Genomic DNA, 19,943 nt, shown 5'->3' with positions numbered 1-19,943 from the left:
TGAGCACTATGGGACTTAACATCTATGGTCATCAGTCCCCTAGAACTTAGAACTACTTAAACCTAACTAACCTAAGGACATCACACAACACCCAGTCATCACGAGGCAGAGAAATACTCCACTCTAATGACATAAACTTCACAGGAAAGTGGGCGAAAGTTATCCGCTAAGGCCCAAAGTAAACCATAGTTCCAGAAGATTATTTACCACTTCTTTTGTTGCCGTATGTATGTTTGGATCAGTGTGCGATTTGTGCTTTTACCAGTGTGGGGAGGGGGGGGGGGATGTCTTAGGGGGTTAGTATAATTATATATGTTACTTGCTTGAACCGTGGCGTTACCCATGGTTAAACAGTTATTTATAAATAGATGTTAATGCCGAAACTCACTATTCACGCGTATGCACTATCAGAAAAGCCATCCCTTTTATATCTTTAAAAGTACATTATAGGTAAAGCTTATTTACAAAATCATCTACATACAGGTATACGAGGGGAATTCAAAAAGTAAGGGGACATTTGTGAAAAGCTGTACTTATTGTGATGATAGAAAACTGAAAAATGCGTTATTTTTCTACGTAACCTCCCTGGACTTCAATGCACTTTTCCCGACTTTTTACGAGTTTTTTTTTTATTTCATCAGAAAATACGTTTTTAGGTTGCATCTGTAACCAATTTTGCACCGCAGAAATGACGTCTTCATCACTTTCAAATCTTCTTCCCTGTAATGCTTCAGTTAAGGGTCCAAACATGTGAAAATCGCTTGGAGCCAGGTCTGGACTGTATAGTGGATGTTCCAGCACCTCGAATGCCAACTCCTTTATTGCGTCGGCTGTCCGTTTGGCAGAATGTGGGCGAGCGTTATCTTGCTGCAGGATGACACCTCCTCACAGTTTTCCACGACGTTTGGATCTGATTGCAGGTTTTAGTTTCGTACCCAACACATCACATCCACCATACAATACAGACCTGGCTGTAAAGCCTCGTTTACGCTCGGGCGACGTCTTGCAACATTGTGGCATGCTACGGAAATGTGGCGTGCGTCGTCTTGTCATTTAGTTATAAATGTTTTGAAATGCTTAACTACTACATAACACTTTTTCAAAATTAATAAGCAAACATATCAATAGTAAGACTGTATTAAAAACTTTCAGTGTTCGGCTCCACAAATTTAAATTATACGCAAAGTTTTACTCCAGTGCGTGGGAAATAAACATCCCAGGTTGGGATGCATAAACTAAAACCAGAGGAGGGGATGGTCTGATGCAGAAGGAGGGAAATCCCCCCCCCCCCCCCTGCAAATCGCACACTGGTTTGGATTGGTTACATTGCTATTGCTGTCTGCAAAAAGAACTAATTCTGATTGCTGCATGTTAGGCCAAAAGTCGTTTACGTATATGAGAAACAATATTGGACCTAAAATTGAGTCTTGTGCAGTGATATATCCTCAGTCAGAAGAATGTCTCCTGGTTACTCTGGTTGAACTAATAAGTACGTAACTTTCTACATTTTTTTTCTGTTGGATACACTATTGTACCTAGTCTGTGTATACGTGACTCTTTATTCAAGTTATTTGTCGCATTAGTGAAACTTTTTAATAAGTCCATGACCTGAATAACGGGAGCATGAAGAAGAACTGTGCTACTTCCGAACAGGTAGCGTCACCACTGCTGCTGCTGTTGGTTGCGTTGGCGTCCGTCGGAGCGCGCGACCTGTACCGTTTGCGGCAGCACGCCGGTGCAGGCGAGGGCTACGGCAGCGCTACTGACGTCGGGGACGAGAACTACGAGCTCCCGGAGCTGCTGGCTGCGGATCCCACGCACGGGCTGGTGGGCACCGGGCTGCGGCTCAAGCCTGATGGTCGCCAGGCGGGCGCAACGCTCAGCTTGGGCAGCATTCTCACCGCACTGGGAACAGGTCCGTCCACTAATTTACAGGGAACACCCAGAAAATTAGTGCCCCTTCAGTACGGGGAGAAGTGTGTTGCTTCATATGCACCGCAAGAAAATCCGGGGAAAGAATACCTGAATACCCACCATGAGTGTGAGGAATTTTCATGAACATCCATTCTCTGCGAACCAATCCGAAAAGCGAGGTAGATGACACTTTCTAGTTATTAGGCCTACTTCCGTTACATTTACGTACGGAGCGTGGGAAGAATGATCGTTTCAACGCCTTAGTGCTCACTATAATTGGTCTATAAATCTTGAGCTCGTAATCTCTACAGAGTGGTACGTAGGGGCTTGTAGTATATTCCTAAAGTCGTCATTTAAGCTGCTTCTTGAATCTTTTAAGTGAACTTTTTCGGGATAGCCAAATGTCTGACCATTTGTGCTACTCTTCTCTGTATTGCCTGTCAGTCCTGTCTGGTACATGTTCCATACGCTTCAGCAGTATTCTAGGACGGGTCGCAGGAGCGATTAAGCAATCTTTACTGTAGTTCCGACGCAGTTCTCTAGTATTCCACCAATAAACCGAAGTGTTCTACATGGTTTATCCACGACCTAGCCTCGTTCCATTTCATGTCCCTACAAAGTGCAACACCCAGATATTTGTATGAGTAGACTGATTCTGACTCGTTGATACTGTAGTGGTAGGGTACCAGGTTTCATGTTTTGCGAAATGCACAATTTTGTATTTCCGAAAATCTGAAACAAGCTGCCAGTCTTTGCACCAGTTTGAAATGTTATGAAGATCACAATGAATATTTGTGCAATATTTTTCAGACAGTAGTTCATTCTAGATACTGAATCATCTATGAAAACTGTAACATTACTATCAGAGGAAAGTCCCTCAAACCAAGTCCCGATATTATTTTCGATTTTTTAAAAATAGAGGACACTAAAAATTGTGTTTCAAAGGCACACAGTATTTAAAATATAATGGCATGCACTATTTACCTTTGACTCTTAGAAAATATAATGAAAAATTATTATAAAAAACATTATTTTAAGTAACCTTACACTTAACGAGTTTGAAAAATAGTTACCAAAATCGCACCAATTGTAAAAATAATCAAAATAACACTAAAAAATGTTAGAAAAAGGCATTAGGTCAGAGGAAACATAATACTGTTTCAAAATATGTATAACATAATGTCTTCCGGAAAGTAACATAATTTATCTGCATTTTCTTTACTAAATTCAAGAGCACTGCTGAAGTATTTTATTGTAGGCATTCTTTCTTTGTTTTGTGGCGTTCAAGGAAAAGCCTAACCCACATTTTCCCAGCAATTTCGTTGTGAAATGATGTTCAGTATATTATTCCTCACTGCCAATTCTACGATCTTTCTTCACAAGTCTCACGAGTAAGCCCAATGAAAGTAGGATCCATAGTAAAACAATATAAAACCACCCGTTCTTTAAGATGTTTTCCCAGAATTGTAGGTGTCCCTCTTTCTGCTTTTGTTGCTTCCTCAGGTGTTCTGCACTTCGTGTTAGACAACTTTATAAGTTTTGTTTATCGAACAGTAGACTGTTTAGTGGCCTTCTTCCAATACAGCTTCTTTTTCTCAACTGCTTCAATAGCTTCAGACGTTTTCGACGGACTCAACTTTCTTTGATGAACCTTCTCCATTATCCTACTGTAATTCTCAAGAGAATTCCAGGAGAATAAGAGTGTATACAAATACAAGCAGGCTCTAAACATGAAACAGTGAGGCTTCCGATTTCAGCAACTGAAGGGGGTTCAGTTTACACACGTAGAGCCAACATTTTGTTAAAAGAATAAATATTTAACGAAACATCCAAACTAAACGGTTAATTCATAAACATTAACCTTAAAGCTTACAATTCAAGTTCAAAGGCTTACCTGCCAATATCTATGACATACCGAAAATTGTAGCACATGATAAATGTTGTCAGTTAAAGGCATTATCCTCTAACATTGTCTGCAAGGTCGTTAATATACAACATGAACATCTAGGGTTCCAAAGCACATCTATAAGGTGCACATGAAGTAGTTCTACATCTGTCGTTAAATATGCTTGCAAGATAATGTGCTGCGTCCTCTCCACCAAGAAGTCCTTAGCCAAGTCAAAAATTTCAGTTGATACCAGATACGATCGTACTTTCAACATAAAGTTCGGTGTGGCACTGAATAAAATGCTTTTCGGAAATCAAATATTTCTCCAGCTACCAGAACACCATGATCTTTATTTTTCAGAAGGTGAGTTGAGAAAGTGCATAATCTATATTTTGGAAATCCATGCTGGTTGGCATGGAGGTGATGATTCTGATCGAGATACTTCATTACTTCATTGCTTCGCTAAATTCTTCTGGACTATACTAGTATATGATACCAGTAGGCATCTTATCTGACGAAAAGAGGAAATATAAAACGAGTAGGTGAAAGGGAATACAGACGTAAAAAAAGTGAGACTGGCAGAGGGTGCAAAATGGCTAAGAATTTGAAATTATGTGCAACGTTTCTTGGAGGTGCTAAATGGTGTCATTCTCGCTTACTAGATGAATGAAGTCTGGGTATTTGATCGCTGTCAGTTACACTGCCTCAAATTAAAAACACATGTAGGCTTTCACGGCCGGTATCGTCTTCACTTAAAACTTCCGGGCTGATAGGCCATGGTCTATGTATGAAACTCTCCCCTGATGTTTCGTCTCCGACTGCGGGAGACGTCCTCCAAAGCAGTTCGCCGCTTTACCTCGGAGGATGTCTCCCGCAGTCGGAGACGAAACGTCAGGAGAGTTTTATACACTCCTGGAAATGGAAAAAAGAACACATTGACACCGGTGTGTCAGACCCACCATACTTGCTCCGGACACTGCGAGAGGGCTGTACAAGCAATGATCACACGCACGGCACAGCGGACACACCAGGAACCGCGGTGTTGGCCGTCGAATGGTGCTAGCTGCGCAGCATTTGTGCACCGCCGCCGTCAGTGTCAGCCAGTTTGCCGTGGCATACGGAGCTCCATCGCAGTCTTTGACACTGGTAGCATGCCGCGACAGCGTGGACGTGATCCGTATGTGCAGTTGACGGACTTTGAGCGAGGGCGTATAGTGGGCATGCGGGAGGCCGGGTGGACGTACCGCCGAATTGCTCAACACGTGGGGCGTGAGGTCTCCACAGTACATCGATGTTGTCGCCAGTGGTCGGCGGAAGGTGCACGTGCCCGTCGACCTGGGACCGGACCGCAGCGACGCACGGATGCACGCCAAGACCGTAGGATCCTACACAGTGCCGTAGGGGACCGCACCGCCACTTCCCAGCAAATTAGGGACACTGTTGCTCCTGGGGTATCGGCGAGGACCATTCGCAACCGTCTCCATGAAGCTGGGCTACGGTCCCGCACACCGTTAGGCCGTCTTCCGCTCACGCCCCAACATCGTGCAGCCCGCCTCCAGTGGTGTCGCGACAGGCGTGAATGGAGGGACGAATGGAGACGTGTCGTCTTCAGCGATGAGAGTCGCTTCTGCCTTGGTGCCAATGATGGTCGTATGCGTGTTTGGCGCCGTGCAGGTGAGCGCCACAATCAGGACTGCATACGACCGAGGCACACAGGGCCAACACCCGGCATCATGGTGTGGGGAGCGATCTCCTACACTGGCTGTACACCACTGGTGATCGTCGAGGGGACACTGAATAGTGCACGGTACATCCAAACCGTCATCGAACCCATCGTTCTACCATTCCTAGACCGGCAAGGGAACTTGCTGTTCCAACAGGACAATGCACGTCCGCATGTATCCCGTGCCACCCAACGTGCTCTAGAAGGTGTAAGTCAACTACCCTGGCCAGCAAGATCTCCGGATCTGTCCCCCATTGAGCATGTTTGGGACTGGATGAAGCGTCGTCTCACGCGGTCTGCACGTCCAGCACGAACGCTGGTCCAACTGAGGCGCCAGGTGGAAATGGCATGGCAAGCCGTTCCACGGGACTACATCCAGCATCTGTACGATCGTCTCCATGGGAGAATAGCAGCCTGCATTGCTGCGAAAGGTGGATATACACTGTACTAGTGCCGACATTGTGCATGCTCTGTTGCCTGTGTCTATGTGCCTGTGGTTCTGTCAGTGTGATCATGTGATGTATCTGACCCCAGGAATGTGTCAATAAAGTTTCCCCTTCCTGGGACAATGAATTCACGGTGTTCTTATTTCAATTTCCAGGAGTGTACATCGACCACAGCCTATCAGCCCGGAAGATTTAAGTGAAAACAAAAACACTGTTTGCAGCTGTAATAGTTATCTTACTGTGTTAAACTTTTAAAATAAGATTATTCGTCTTAATGAAAGGATTATGGCAGCTTTTAAATTTTTAAATTCGGTCAGTAATTAAGCGAAAAATTGAAAATCGAATTTTTGTTGCCTCTATACTTCACCTACTTCTAGGTTCTGGGATATCGTTGTAGTAATACAGGTTGTAGATGGTTAAAGTTCAGATATTTTTATATGTGGTACCTTAATATGTAAAGACATCAATGTGTTGGTTGTTTTTTTCTGTGTGTCGAGCAGTCCTCCTACAAACACGTCACAGACTTCTATCACCTGATTTATTCCGCACACTTGTAAACGCACAACTAATGCCTTCAGAATAGGCTAACTCAAATGGTTCAAATGGCTCTGAGCACTATGGGACTTAACAGCTGAGGTCATCAGTCCCCTAGAACTTAGAACTACTTAAACCTAACTAACCTAAGGACATCACACACATCCATGCCCGAGGCATGATTCGAACCTGCGACCGTAGCGGTCGCGCGGTTCCAGACGGAAGCGCCTAGAACCGCTCGGCCACACCGGCCGGCGTAGGCTAACTGTTTTGCGCTCAAGTGTCCACACTTCAGCATACATACAACACTTAATAGCTAGGCCATCAATAAAAATATTTCCTCTTATACCCGTTACATCATGTACAGACTACAGATGCACAGTTGAACACTATCATGTAGGGTCACAGTATAAAATTCAGGCTATATGAGCATGATTTGAAAATGGCCCATCGCCAAAGTCAGCTGACTGTGTAATATTTCAGCGATTGTATAACAGCCGAAGTGGAAAATGGATACGCCTTTTAATAAATTTATGGCTGTGGCACGTGATATGAAAAAACTAATAATTGTGCTAGAAACAGATCATGTCCTGTCAAATAATGTATCATTCATTTGGAGAGATGTCCGCCCCTGGTAGCTAAGTGGTCAGAGCGACAGACTGCCATACCTAACGGCCCGGGTTCGATTCCCGGCTTGGTCGGAGATTTTCTCCGCTCAGGAACTGGATGTTGTCCTTATCATCATCTTTTCATCCCCATCGACACGCAAGTCGCCGGAGTGGTGTCAACTCGAAAGACTTGCACCAGGCGAACGGTCTACCCGTCGGGAGGCCCCGGCATTTCCATTTCCATTTGGAGAGACGTATATAATGTAGATGAGGTCTTTCGCAGATGCCTGGGAAAAACCCTTGCAGCCTTCGAGTTGTATTTCCCGTGTTCCAGTCACGTTGTCATTCGGTGAACAGCCACTCCTTCAATGATCGTTTCCATGAGACCAGCAGACGGCCAGCCAGAACCGTGTCGTGTGTCTTCTGCAGCTGGACTGGGCGGCCTGCTGACGCCGCTGCTGGGCCAGACGGTGGGCGGGCTGCTGGGGTCCTCCCTGGGCTCCGGCCTGGGGGCGCTGGCTTCGAGCCTCGGCCTGGGCGGAGCCGCTGGCGGCCGGCGCCCTGCGCCCTTGCAGCAGGACTTCTCCACCGTGATCGCCACCAGGCTCGCCGAGAAGCCGCAGAGCCGCCCCACGAACCACCATCTGCCGGGGTGAGTGCACGTACCATTCTCAATAACAGCAGTTCCTTATATAATAATCAAATGAACACGAGACTAATAGAAAGAAGTTAGTTAGTTAATTATTATTTCAAAAGGAATCTGTTAATACATTTATTCCAAGGTAATTTCCAAAAATGATTGCCTATAGAAGTCACTGGGTCCAAACGATACATATCGAACGTGCGATCGTAAATCGATCATGCAACTCCGATGGCGAGCGTCATGAGTATGTATACGGTGGTGGCTACAGCAACGACAGAAGAAGACCGTTACAACAATACTTGTAATTGCAAAGGAGACGACTTATCTTACTCGTCGTCGGTGCTTTCGTCATGTAAAAGTCCATTACGGTGGTCTGGTTGAAGAGTCGAACCATCTATTCTTCCTGTTACTCGTTCGTTTTCCACACTGTCCGCAATGAAATTCTAACGGTATTTCAGCATCGAAACTGTTCTAACGAAGTTTTACACACTTCGCACCACCACAGTCTACACAGTCCCTTGTTTCCTCGTCCGGTAGTACTCCATATTTGCGACAAAAATGCTGGATAAACATGGAATTAGATCCTTTCATGTGAGAGAATCCGCCAAAGAAACATCAAGAACACCAGACGCCCCACTCACTAACGACATAAATCGTCTGGGTTTCCCAAGAAACTCACAAACAATTAGCGGAGGTATGTAATTTAGAGCAACTACTGGAAAAACGGGAAAAAAGATAAAAATGACGATCACAAATAACTGATCATAACGCCGGTCACCGGAGTTGCATGATCGATTTACGATCGCACGTTCGATATCTATCGTTTGGACCCAGTGACTTCGAGAGGCAATCATTCTTGGAAATTCCCTATCCCAGTGTTAGCCATGGCGCTCAGTACCTTCATGGAAAAATGTTTGCATTTGCCCACGGAACCATGATTGTACCCAGGCGTGCACCCTCTTCGTCCGAAGAAAATCAACAGCCACGAATTTCTTCCTTCAGAACTCTGTATCGAAACTGGATGAGGTGAAGGCGGAACTGTATGGTGGATGTGTAAGGGCTTCCCAGCGAAACGCCTGTAGCGTACTCGAAGCAACCATGGCAACGTCCAGAAGTTTCACATGGCAGCCATTATATGTCCTCCATACATTCCCTCTCTCTCACCTTGAGATTTGCAAGTTTTTGGAACCTTGAAGGAAGACAGTCGTGGCCGTAGATTTTCTTCGGACGAGGAGCTTCAGCCTGGGTACAGTCATTTTTACATGAAGGCATTCTCTGCCTCGTCTCACAGCAAGGGGTTGTAGACCCACTTTGATGCAAAACAGTGCAAAACACTTTCGTTTACTTTATTCCCCAGAGTAATTGCAGCCACAATATCGTCATCATCAGTGGGTTACTCTCAAACAAGCAAAATTGGCACTGTTACAAAACAATACAAAACGTTGTTACATATGTACCGTTTGGTTCCAGATAATGTATTGTGCGAATACTTTTGTAATACCTTTTTACTTCTGAGTCAATTTATTCTATGTGTATAGCCATTTTTTTGGCATATTTTCGGTTCTTTTTGCCTTTTTTCGGCGTAGAGCTTGTCATCAGAAACAGTATGAGCTACTGTTATTACCAAATATGAAAAGTGGACTTACACGCGTCACTGTTAAACTATTGAATAAAATTTTGATGGGCACTAGGTTGTAAAGTAATCCATCATGTACTCACGCTCGTTGCTCGGCTTGAAATTGCTTTAAAAACACACAAAAACGTAACTTCATATCTTGATAGTAATTCACATAGTTACGCCATCTTGCTGTTCGAGTGTGTCGCGAGATGTATCTCGTAGCGCGAGATGGTTTTCAAAACCGTAGCATGAATTCTGAGACTTCTGTTCCTCATTATGTGTCTGATGGGGTAGTGATCGTCTCTCTCTCTCTCTCTCTCTCTCTCTCTCTCTCTCTGTGTGTGTGTGTGTGTGTGTGTCTCTATGTATTTTTATTTCCGTCCTGTGTCTGCGCTAGTTCTCTTAAACCCGTAATAATAGTACACATGTAATAACATTTAGTAATATTTTGTAACGGTACTAATTTTGCTTGTTTCACAATAAATAAAAACCCAGTGATGATGCAGATACTGTCGCTGAAACTCGTTTTTGAAGAAAGTGTTTTGCATCAAGCGGGCTCATACTTCCATGTTGTTTTTATGCAAACGCGAATAACAGGAGAGTTTCCAAGTTACAAAGACTATCTTGTCACACAGTGGGATTAATGTATTAACAGTTACAGTGCTTACTTTTGAAATAATGAATAGTAAACTTACTTTTTATGATCCGTCTCGTTTTTATTTGACTGCTCTTTATATTACACAGATGGGTCGTAGAAGATTTGGGGGGGTTGGGGGGGGGGGGGAGGTGAGGAGGGCAGGGTACGGTTCCAGCTTCCCGTGCGAAAATCAACCACAATTCCCTGTTGTCTCCAAGTAAAGTAGTAATGGTTTCGTGTACGGGTAGTGCCGTCGTTTATGTTGGCACTGCTTTTATTCGAGTGAAAACTGAACTGCCGGTCAAATAAATAAGAGTAGGCGTATCTCTGCTGTCCTCTATTGCAACAACGTGGCCCATGGAACAGGAACTGAATATAATCCGTATTCGGTCACATTAATAACTGACAAATAAAATGAGGGCATCAGGAAACAACCAGAAACCGTAAAGTTAAGTCTAATATCTGAGTCAAATGTCACGCCTTCATTACCGGCTGTTCTGCCACTGTGTTACACATCAAGGCAGATTCGATGTTTACTTTGGAAGTGAAAGCATGTTATGTGGAGCAGAGTCTTCTGGCTTTGTTTAAACGTCAATAGTTATGGTAAATGGAAATGAGCGTTTGGCGTCATTGGTCGGGAGGCCCCTTGCGGGGCAGGTCCGGCTGCCTTGGTGCAGGTCTTATTACAGTCGACGCTGGGAGACCTGCGCGCCGGATGGGGATGAAATTATGATGAAACACCCGGTCCCTGAGCGGAGAAAATATCCGGCCCATCCGGGAATCGAACTCTGGCTCGTAGGACGGCAATCCGTCACGCTGACCACTCAGCTATCGGGGCAGACAATAGTATGTATGTATAGCACCATTAGATAAAAGAATAGCGTACGCATTTCTGGTGAGTGTTACAAGGAGCTTCCTGTTCTTTGTTTTCTATGAAAGTTTTGGATTTGTTGTGAAGTGCATTGAGACGGAAAATCCTGGAAATATATGCCTGTACAGTCTTAGTGCTGCCTATCAGTCAAGATTCTCCCATGTTTCTTATATCGCTTAAGAGACCAGTGAGTTTATGGATATCAAAACTGTTTTCTAGAAGTTTGAAGAGTCATCGTCCTATAAACATAGCCGAAAAAACTTCTAAAATTCTTTCTAAAATATTCTCCCGGTTTTTAAAGTTGAAATCGTAACTGGTTTTAAGGGAATTCTCTCATCTTTGCCGTATCTCGAGTTTAACACGTATCGTTTATTTCTTCAGTAAAATTACCCTCGTTTTTCTTTTAACTTCCGCAGAGTGCCTTGAAAGTAACTGTGCTCTTATTTTGACACCCTCACGTGCACGTCATATGCACTTTTCAAATACAGAATCAACTGAAAAATCCACCTTCTGATAATTCAGCAGATCTTGTATAAACTTCTTTGTCACGGCCGTGGCATCTGAAGTAAGTGGTTCGTTGGCTATCTGGACAATGGGTACGTAACAGAATGTCCATACTCTCATGGCACTAGCCGCATGATTTGAGAAACTTGTGTATGGAGTCGTATGTTCTCTCTCTGTGAAACCTGGCAGACAGGTTAACTTGGGGTGTGTAACCTGCCCACGAAGCTTACACCCCCAATTCTTCTCCTTTAGCCGGTAAAGTACAGTACTTCCTCCACGATCAGGAATCGATTCGACGGTCTCCTGGTAGCGGGCAATAAAGCTACGCAAGGGAATGTGCTTATCACACGTGCTTCTGATAATTATCACACATAATCAAAACTGATGTGAGGGATTATTGAAATATGCTATGCAACTAAGGATACTGTGTGAAAATTACAGCGGAAAACAGTGTGGAATTGTCACAAGTCACGAAATAAATAAAAAAGAAACAGAGTTGACAAACAGATAAGAACGTTATTTACACCTTTTGTTGATGGATGGCAGACAACATTTCTTACGCGATTGTAGGACTAAAAGGACGCTGTAACGGCAGGCAGGGCCTTCGGTCAAGAAACATGACCTACAATCAAACGATTAGCAAGTGCCGATACCGCAATGAACGAGAAAGCGACAGGAAAAAAGCAATTTTTTGAAATACATTTATTGGACGACACAGTAATGTTACCTAGTAGTAGAGCCATATGACATATGAGGCTGTAACATCCGCGCATTACACTTCTAAAAGCACAGCCCGTTACTTAATTTTTAGCACTTCCTTTCACTGTAGTTTCATACCAAAGTGTGTGGGACTGGGAGCTACTAATTTGCTTCTGTGTTTAATGAACAATGTACTTTTCACTCAAAAATGCATGTCATCTGTATCCAATTCTATTCACGTTCATTACATGTTATGTTTTTCACAATTACGTCTTTCCTAATTGAATAGTAGTTATTCGTTATGCTGTCTAAATCCAGTTTCTCCCGCCGGATCCACTGACAAACTGTTGTCCTTATTAACAGAAGCGGACTGGCAACTCAAAGCTCACTAATTATACTAAGGCTAATTGGTCACTGAAAACATAATGTGATTTCCTTTCGTCCGTGCCTCTGAGCTTCCGTAGCACCGCGCGAATTCTGTGTCGGCCGTTCTCAGTATCCACACATTCCACACACTGTATGACGCACGAAATAAATTACGCGACGTACTCTTCCACAGATTCAATCGGAAAGGTTTATTGGCGTACCCGGAGTAGTTCTCTGCACTGCTACATATGTAATATCAGTCTGAATAACGGAACGCCGGCCTCTGTGGCCGAGCGGTTCTAGGCGCTTCAGTCCGGAACCGAGCTGCTGCTACGGTTGCAGTTTCGAATCCTGCCTCGGGCATGGATGTGTGTGATGTCCTTAGGTTAGTTAGGTTTAAGTAGTTCTAAGTGTAGCGGACTAATGACCTCAGAAGTTAAGTCCCATTGTACTTGGATAAATTTGATTTGAATAAGGGTCGGAAGACTCCCTTTCACTCGCGAAACACGGTTAAAACTTCTCACTAATCAAAATTCAGTAATGAAATGCCGTGTAGTTAACTAACTGCTCTGAGGAAGATTTCGAGATTCGACTACTGGATTCCAATGTGTCCAAGACACCGCCTCAAACTGGCTACTAGCAAATTTCTGGCGTAAAGCGGGAGTACAGTAGAGTTAAAAGTTGACATGGAAAAAGTCGCACAAAAAGACCGCTCTCAGGCCTGCACGGAAACATCTGAAATAAATCGTTTGATAAGGAAGGATCACCTTCTCGCTTCTTCCGAAATACATTACGATAACTTCTTCCCGCATGTCAGCACGGATTGGGAAAGCATCGCTCCTGTGAAACTTAGCATGCCATCTTCTCGCTCGATGTCCTGATAACCATGGATGAAGGGCAACAGGCAGACTTGATGTTCCTAGATTTCCGGAAAGAGTTTGACATAGTGACCCACTGCACGCAAGTATACGGAATGTGTTCCGAGATATATCAGTCGAAGACTTCTTAAGTAACAGAAGCCAGTATGTTGTCCTCAACGGCGAGCTTTCAGCAGAGACAAGGGTATCGTCAGCAGTGCCCCACGGAAGTGTGACAGGTCCACTGTTATTCTCTGCATACATAAATTATCTGATGGGGCAGGGTGAGCAGCAATCTGTGGATATTTGCTGATGACGCTAAAGCGTAGAGAGCGTATCGTTTGAGTGACTGTAGGTGGATACAAAAGGACTTAGAAGAAGTTTCTCGTTGGTGTGAGGAATGGCAGCTTCCTCTAAATGCAGGAAAACGTAAATTAATGTATTTCAATTGGGAAAACAATCCCTTAACGTTCTAACTCAACATTAGCAGTGTGATGCTTGACTCAGTCACGCCGATCAAATATCGTAACGCTCCAAAACTTTATGAAATGGAACGATCACCTAAGGACGGTAGTAAGGAAGGCGAATGGTCGACTTCGGTTTATTGGGAAAACTTTAGGGAACTGTGGTTCATCTGTAAAGGAGCCTGTGTTTAGAACTGTAGTGCGACCTATTCTTGAGTACTGCTTGCACGTTGAGAATCCCCGTCAGATCGGATTAAAAAAAGATATCGAAGCAGGCGGGTTACCAGTAGGTTCGATCAATACGCGACCATTATAGAGAGAGTTGCGAACTCAAATGGGAATCTCTCGAGGGAAGGTGACGTTCTTTTCGCGAAACGCTGTTGAGAATATTTGGGGAACCGGCATTTTATGTTGACTACCGGACGATGCTGTTCAAATGGTTCAAATGGCTCTGAGCACCATGAGACTTAACATCTGAGGTCACCAGTCCCCTAGAACTTAGAACTACTTAAACCTAACAAACCTAAGGACATCACACACGTAAATGCCTGAGGCAGAATTCGAACCTGCGACCGTAGCAGTCGCGCGGTTCGAAACTGAAGCGCCTAGAACCGCTCGGCTACAGCGGTCGGCGACGATTTTATTGCAGCCAATGTACAATTCACTTAAGATACGATAAAGGTAATTAGGGTTTTCCATCGCTCTATTTGCGGGTGAAGCAGTAAGGGAATGATTAGTAATGGTAGGAGGTAACCTCCGCCACTCACGATAAGGTGGCTTACGGAGTATGTACGTAGATGCAGATGTAGATGTAGCAACACCACTTCCGCCCTGGAAACAAAATACTTGTACATCCCTCGATGGACCCGGGTGACTCCTCGACTCCGCGAGCTCCCAAAACACTCCACGAATTTCGCAATCAGGAGTAGAATGTAGATATTTTGACTGATCATTTTCTGCTCTCTCTAATAGAGCTTTTGTAACGTGTTGCTTCCTGGCAGTAATTTTTACAACTTTGTCTGCAGCCACTGTCTGAAAATACCGGCCGTTATGGGCAATCACTAACCCGTAAACCATCCATATAGGTTCCGGCCACAACCCATTTAGGAGAAATATGCTGCAGGTCACCTGTGTCCCCCGGTTACTGGCTCTGAAGGGCACAATAGCCACCTGACAAAGGCATTGGCAAGAAATGTTGTGTTATAAACGGCGACCACTACAGCGGATAGCCTATCCTAGAACAACATAGAAAAATTAATCTCGCAGTCTCAAAAGCAGTAGGCCAGCCGAAGAAACGTAGCAGATTCAGAGCTAGCAAGAATGGAGATTCAAAATGAGCCTCAGCAGTCATACTAAGGTAACCAAAAGGAGCAATTTTTGCTTTGGACCTAGATAACGAAGTTGCAAGAAGACTTTGAAGCGATTGTAGATATCTATGTGTCTGGCAGTGAGTTGCGGAATTTGATTTGTGTTTCGTGGTGTTCCAGGAACGAGGATGAGGAGGAGCACACCCTACACTATGAGGCGTACCTGGTACAAGTTCCAGGATTAGGACCCTGCATTGTCCTGGCTCCTCAGCAACAGACATCAGGTGCGTAGCTGTTCCCACACTAAGCATCCTTACCAGTTACCTATGTTTTACAGACAGTGTAGTTGTAACCAGTATGAAGACAGGGTTGATGCATCCCTCCACGCTAGCCCATCTTGTGCAAGTCTTTTCATATCTGCATAAAGGCATTTATCTGAACTCGCACGCAATACTTCGGCCTTGGTCTCCATTTACATATTTTACACAACTCATCCCCCCCCCCCCCCCATAACTATTCTTGATTCCTCATGATGTGTTCCATCAACATATCCCCAATTTTTTTCAAATTTTGACAAAAACCTCTAGTCTTCCAAATTCACCCCAACACCCAACTTACCCATTCTGCCCATTTAATCCTTAACATTTCCTTGTGGTACCACAAATCAAGAAATTTTTTTCTCTTCTTGCCTTTACTAGTTATCGTTAAAGTTTGACTTCTATGTAAGGTTTCACCTCAAAAACTTCTATAAAAGACTTCATATCGCTTAAATTAGTATTAGATATTAGCAGAATTGTCTTTTTCATAAAAGCTTTACTTGTTTTTGACAGTCTGCATTTTATATACTCTGTAGTACTGCCTTTGTCAATTATTTTGCTGACCAAATAGCAAAACTCATATGGAAGATCCTCTTTTTCATAATCTGATTTCCTCAATATTGCTTGATTTAATTTGTCTACACTCTGCCACCCTTATTTTACTTTTATTTTTGCTCATTGTAAAGTATTTTCAAGACACTATCCATTCTGTTTAACTGATCTCGCCTTCTTGACAATAACAACAAAGTCGTTGGCAAACTTCCACAGTTTTATTACTTCTCCTTGAAGTTTAACTCCTTTTCCAAATTTCTACTTTGTTTCTTTTATTTCTTGCTCAATGGACAGCGCAAACAAAATTTGGGATGGGCTACAATCCTGTCTCGATTCATTCTCAACTACGACGCTTTTCGGGAAATAATGGGAATCATTTCCCAAAAGGCGTCGTGCAAATATAAATAAAATGTTAGTCGTGACTGGTAATAGGAAGGTTACATCATAAACAAAATGTTGAAATATGAAATGTATTCTAATAAGTTTTTTATTATATCAGGTTCCTCAGCCACAAATGTATCAATTAAAAACAAAAGTACTGTCCGCTTGGACTGTATTACGATCTCAATCATTTCTTTCACACGAGCAGCTGACTTCGGCAGTGTGTAATCTTTTGGGTGTTTACTCGTAATCCCGGCCAGTACGGCAGCAGCTGTGTATTTAAATGAGAGACGTACATTATATATCAGGCAGCTATAATTAAAGTGGAGAGTCCATTGTAACCTGCAATCATCGTAAGGCATCGCTACTTGGTAGACAAGCTAACGCGATAGAAGTTAATTCAAATTTTAGCAGCCAGGTGCATATCTAGTGCTCTACAGCATTTCGTCGACCTCTCCTGCGCTCATGTTGAACAAATTGTCAAAGCGTTGGTTAATAATAAAATAAACATTACGCCTTTCTCACTCGTGTGACCTTTTCTGCTCACGTCCCTTTCGTAATCCATTACGCAAGGAAACATTTATAGACGTCTTTCTTGCATTCACAGCGCCAGATTAACACTTGGTGGCGGAAACTGGAACTAATTTTTTCTAGCGTCAATCGGTTTCGCATTAAAACATTAGAATATGTACCAAGTTTTGCTACCATACAATAATTGCAGCCCGTACCCGACCTCTGTGAGTAACTGCACTTTATTTATAACCGACAGGTATGTCCTCACAGGTTGAATGTATAAAATTACAAGGTAATGGGTAAATACTTGAAAATAATATATTGCCGGAATCAGCTGATCGTGTGAAAAAACTGACTTTGATCGTAATACAAGCAAGATGGAAAGCGGAACTCTCTTTTAGTAACTAGTAATGTATTCTGTAGCATGACCTAGAGTTTCCAAGGCAAGTTTCTTGACTTTCAGTTTCTCTTTGCAAGTACCGGGTGATCAAAAAGTCAGTATAAATTTGAAAACTTAATAAACTACGGAATAATGTAGATAGAGAGGTAAAAATTGACACACATGCTTGGAATGACAGGGGTTTTTATTAGAACTAAAAAAAAAAACAAAGTTCACAAAATGTCCGACAGATGGCACTGGACAGCAAAACGTCAGTGACTGCGCATGACAATCGTGTATAAAAGGAGCTGTAATGAGATAGAGAATCAGATGCGCCAGCAGTTGCAGCATGTTGACGTTACCTGAAAAGGCGCTATTAGTGAAGCTGTATGATCAGAATGGGGAATGTGCTAGTTTAGCGTTACGATCCTATCGCCATAGGAAGGGGATTCGAACGGGTAAAGGTCCGTTGACAAATGCAGCTGTGGCGAGAATGATTTCGAAGTTCGAAGCCACGGGTTGTTTCGACGATAGACCCTGTAGTGGCCGACCGACCACAAGGCGTAATGCTGCTGAGACAGTTCAGGAAGAAATGGAGACTGTAGCGGGTTCGTCTATGCACGGAGAAGCCAGCGCTCGTGCAGTCGCACGTCGCACCGGCATTCCATGATTGGTTGGCACTTACGCGTACCCTCCGATGCTATCCGTACAAAATCCATCGACATCATCAACTGTTATCTGGCGATTTAGTGAAACGGATGGCATTTGCGGTGTGGGCGTTTCAAAAGATGGCGGAAGATGACGATTGGTTGAGTAACGTGTTGTGGACCGACGAAGCTCATTTCACGCTCCGAGGGTCTGTCAACGCCCACAACTGCAGAATTTGGGCTACCGAAAATCCTAGAACTGTCGTGGAAACTCCATTGCACGACGAGAAAGTCACGGTATGGGTTGGATTTACCACATCTACCGTTATCGGGCCGTTTTTCTTCCAGGAAATGTGTGATTCTGGTTATGTAACTGCTACCGTGACGGATGAGAGGTACGCCGATATGTTACAGAATCGCATCATCCCCATCCTGGCTGATAAACACCTGCTGGAACGTACGATGTTTATGCAGGATGGAGCTCCACCCCATATTGCTAGACGCGTGAACGATCTCTTGCGCGCGTCGTTTGGTGATGATCGTGTGCTCAGCCGCCACTTTCGTCATGCTTGGCCTCAGTCCGTGCGATTATTGGCTTTGGGGTTACGTGAAGTCGCAAGTGTATCGTGATCGACCGACATCTCTAGGGATGCTGAAAGACAACATCCGACGCCAATGCCTCACCATAGCTCCGGACATGCTTTACAGTGCTGTTCACAACATTATTCCTCGACTACAGCTATTGTTGAGGAATGATGGTGGACATATTGAGTATTTCCTGTAAAGAACATCATCTTTGCTTTGTCTTACTTTGTTATGCTAATTATTGCTATTCCGATCAAACGAAGCGCCATCTGTCGGACATTTTTTGAACTTTTGTAATTTTTTGCTTCTAATAAAACCTCATGTCACTCCAAGCATGTGCGTCAATTTGTATCTCTCTATCTACATTATTCCGTGATTTATTCAGTTTTCAAATTTACACTGACTATTTGATCACCCGGTATTAGTGGACTTGCTGAGACGAGCTGTCACTGCAGTAAACATAGGACATCATTTTCCACAGCAAAACTTCACAACACAATGACGTTCGAATTGTTGGTTAAAATTGCGCCTGTGATATCGCCAGCGCGCCTTCGGTCGTGTGTGAGGCCCCTTTAGTCGTGTGTGACTTTCTCACAGGTGGGCACTACAGTGAGCACGCACTGGCGACGCCCCTGGGCCCTGTGTCGCTGAAGCCGTTCCAGCCGCAGCACCACCAGGACTTCCACGACCACGACCACGACCACGACCTCGAGCACGAGGCACCAGCGCCACCACTCAAGAAGCCGGCTGGGGCCGCTCATGCGAGACCTGCTGCCAGCCGCCTCAACGATCTGCGAGATGCCTACCAGAGATAGCTTGTGGGCAGTTGCTGAACATCTCAGATCGTCAAGTGTCACGTCATTCAGCTTCACTGAAAGCACAGAAGTTCACTGTTCGTATCTCAGCTAGACACATTTTCTTCTTCTCTTCCTGATTTCTCGTGTATTGTAGTATGTGGTGCTATACTGCTATAATCGATGGCAATCACCTTGAGCTTTTCTTATCGAATCATCCCACTCATAGTGACGACACAATCTTCTTATTGGCTGTTGCACTTTTCGATTCTTTGCCCCCATCATCAGACATAATTGTTACTCAGTCACTGAAGTTACATAATGGCAAGTACGACCACATGTTAGTTACCTTTTGCAGGATGAAGGTTTTCATAAGTGACTGAATAATTTTTCTAGCAGCGAATTCTGTGCCAATGAATCGTCCATTCCACTTTCTGGCACATGAATATTTTAAAAGTTCTTATTATATAGTCACTGTCGAGTTTTTCTTAGTCGGTAAGTATACTGTCTCCCTAAATAAAGCAAGAACTGGAACAACGTCCTGTCACGGTCGCCACTTTATAATATAATAAAATAATGGAATAGATGATCGGATCTTCGTAATTTATCGGATCTTCGTAATTTTCCAAAGTACACAGGTAGGCTTCAGTTCTTGTAATTATCGTACTATTTGAAATAACAACTCACACGATCTTT

The 19,943-nt window shown here is 43.8% G+C and overlaps 1 long non-coding RNA gene across 1 annotated transcript; it reads left to right on the top strand.

Annotated features, from left to right (window-relative positions):
- Positions 1-7,638: 7,638 nt before the first annotated feature.
- On the top strand, positions 7,639-19,154 carry LOC126203992 (uncharacterized). The gene is made up of 3 exons (XR_007540441.1): positions 7,639-7,765; positions 15,260-15,363; positions 19,051-19,154. It is a non-coding gene; the product is annotated as an uncharacterized LOC126203992 (long non-coding RNA).
- The last annotated feature ends 789 nt before the right edge of the window (positions 19,155-19,943 follow it).

This window comes from Schistocerca nitens, chromosome 9 (assembly GCF_023898315.1).
Source record: "Schistocerca nitens isolate TAMUIC-IGC-003100 chromosome 9, iqSchNite1.1, whole genome shotgun sequence".
NCBI classification, from domain to species: domain Eukaryota; kingdom Metazoa; phylum Arthropoda; class Insecta; order Orthoptera; family Acrididae; genus Schistocerca; species Schistocerca nitens.
This window is presented reverse-complemented; position numbering and strand designations above follow the sequence as displayed.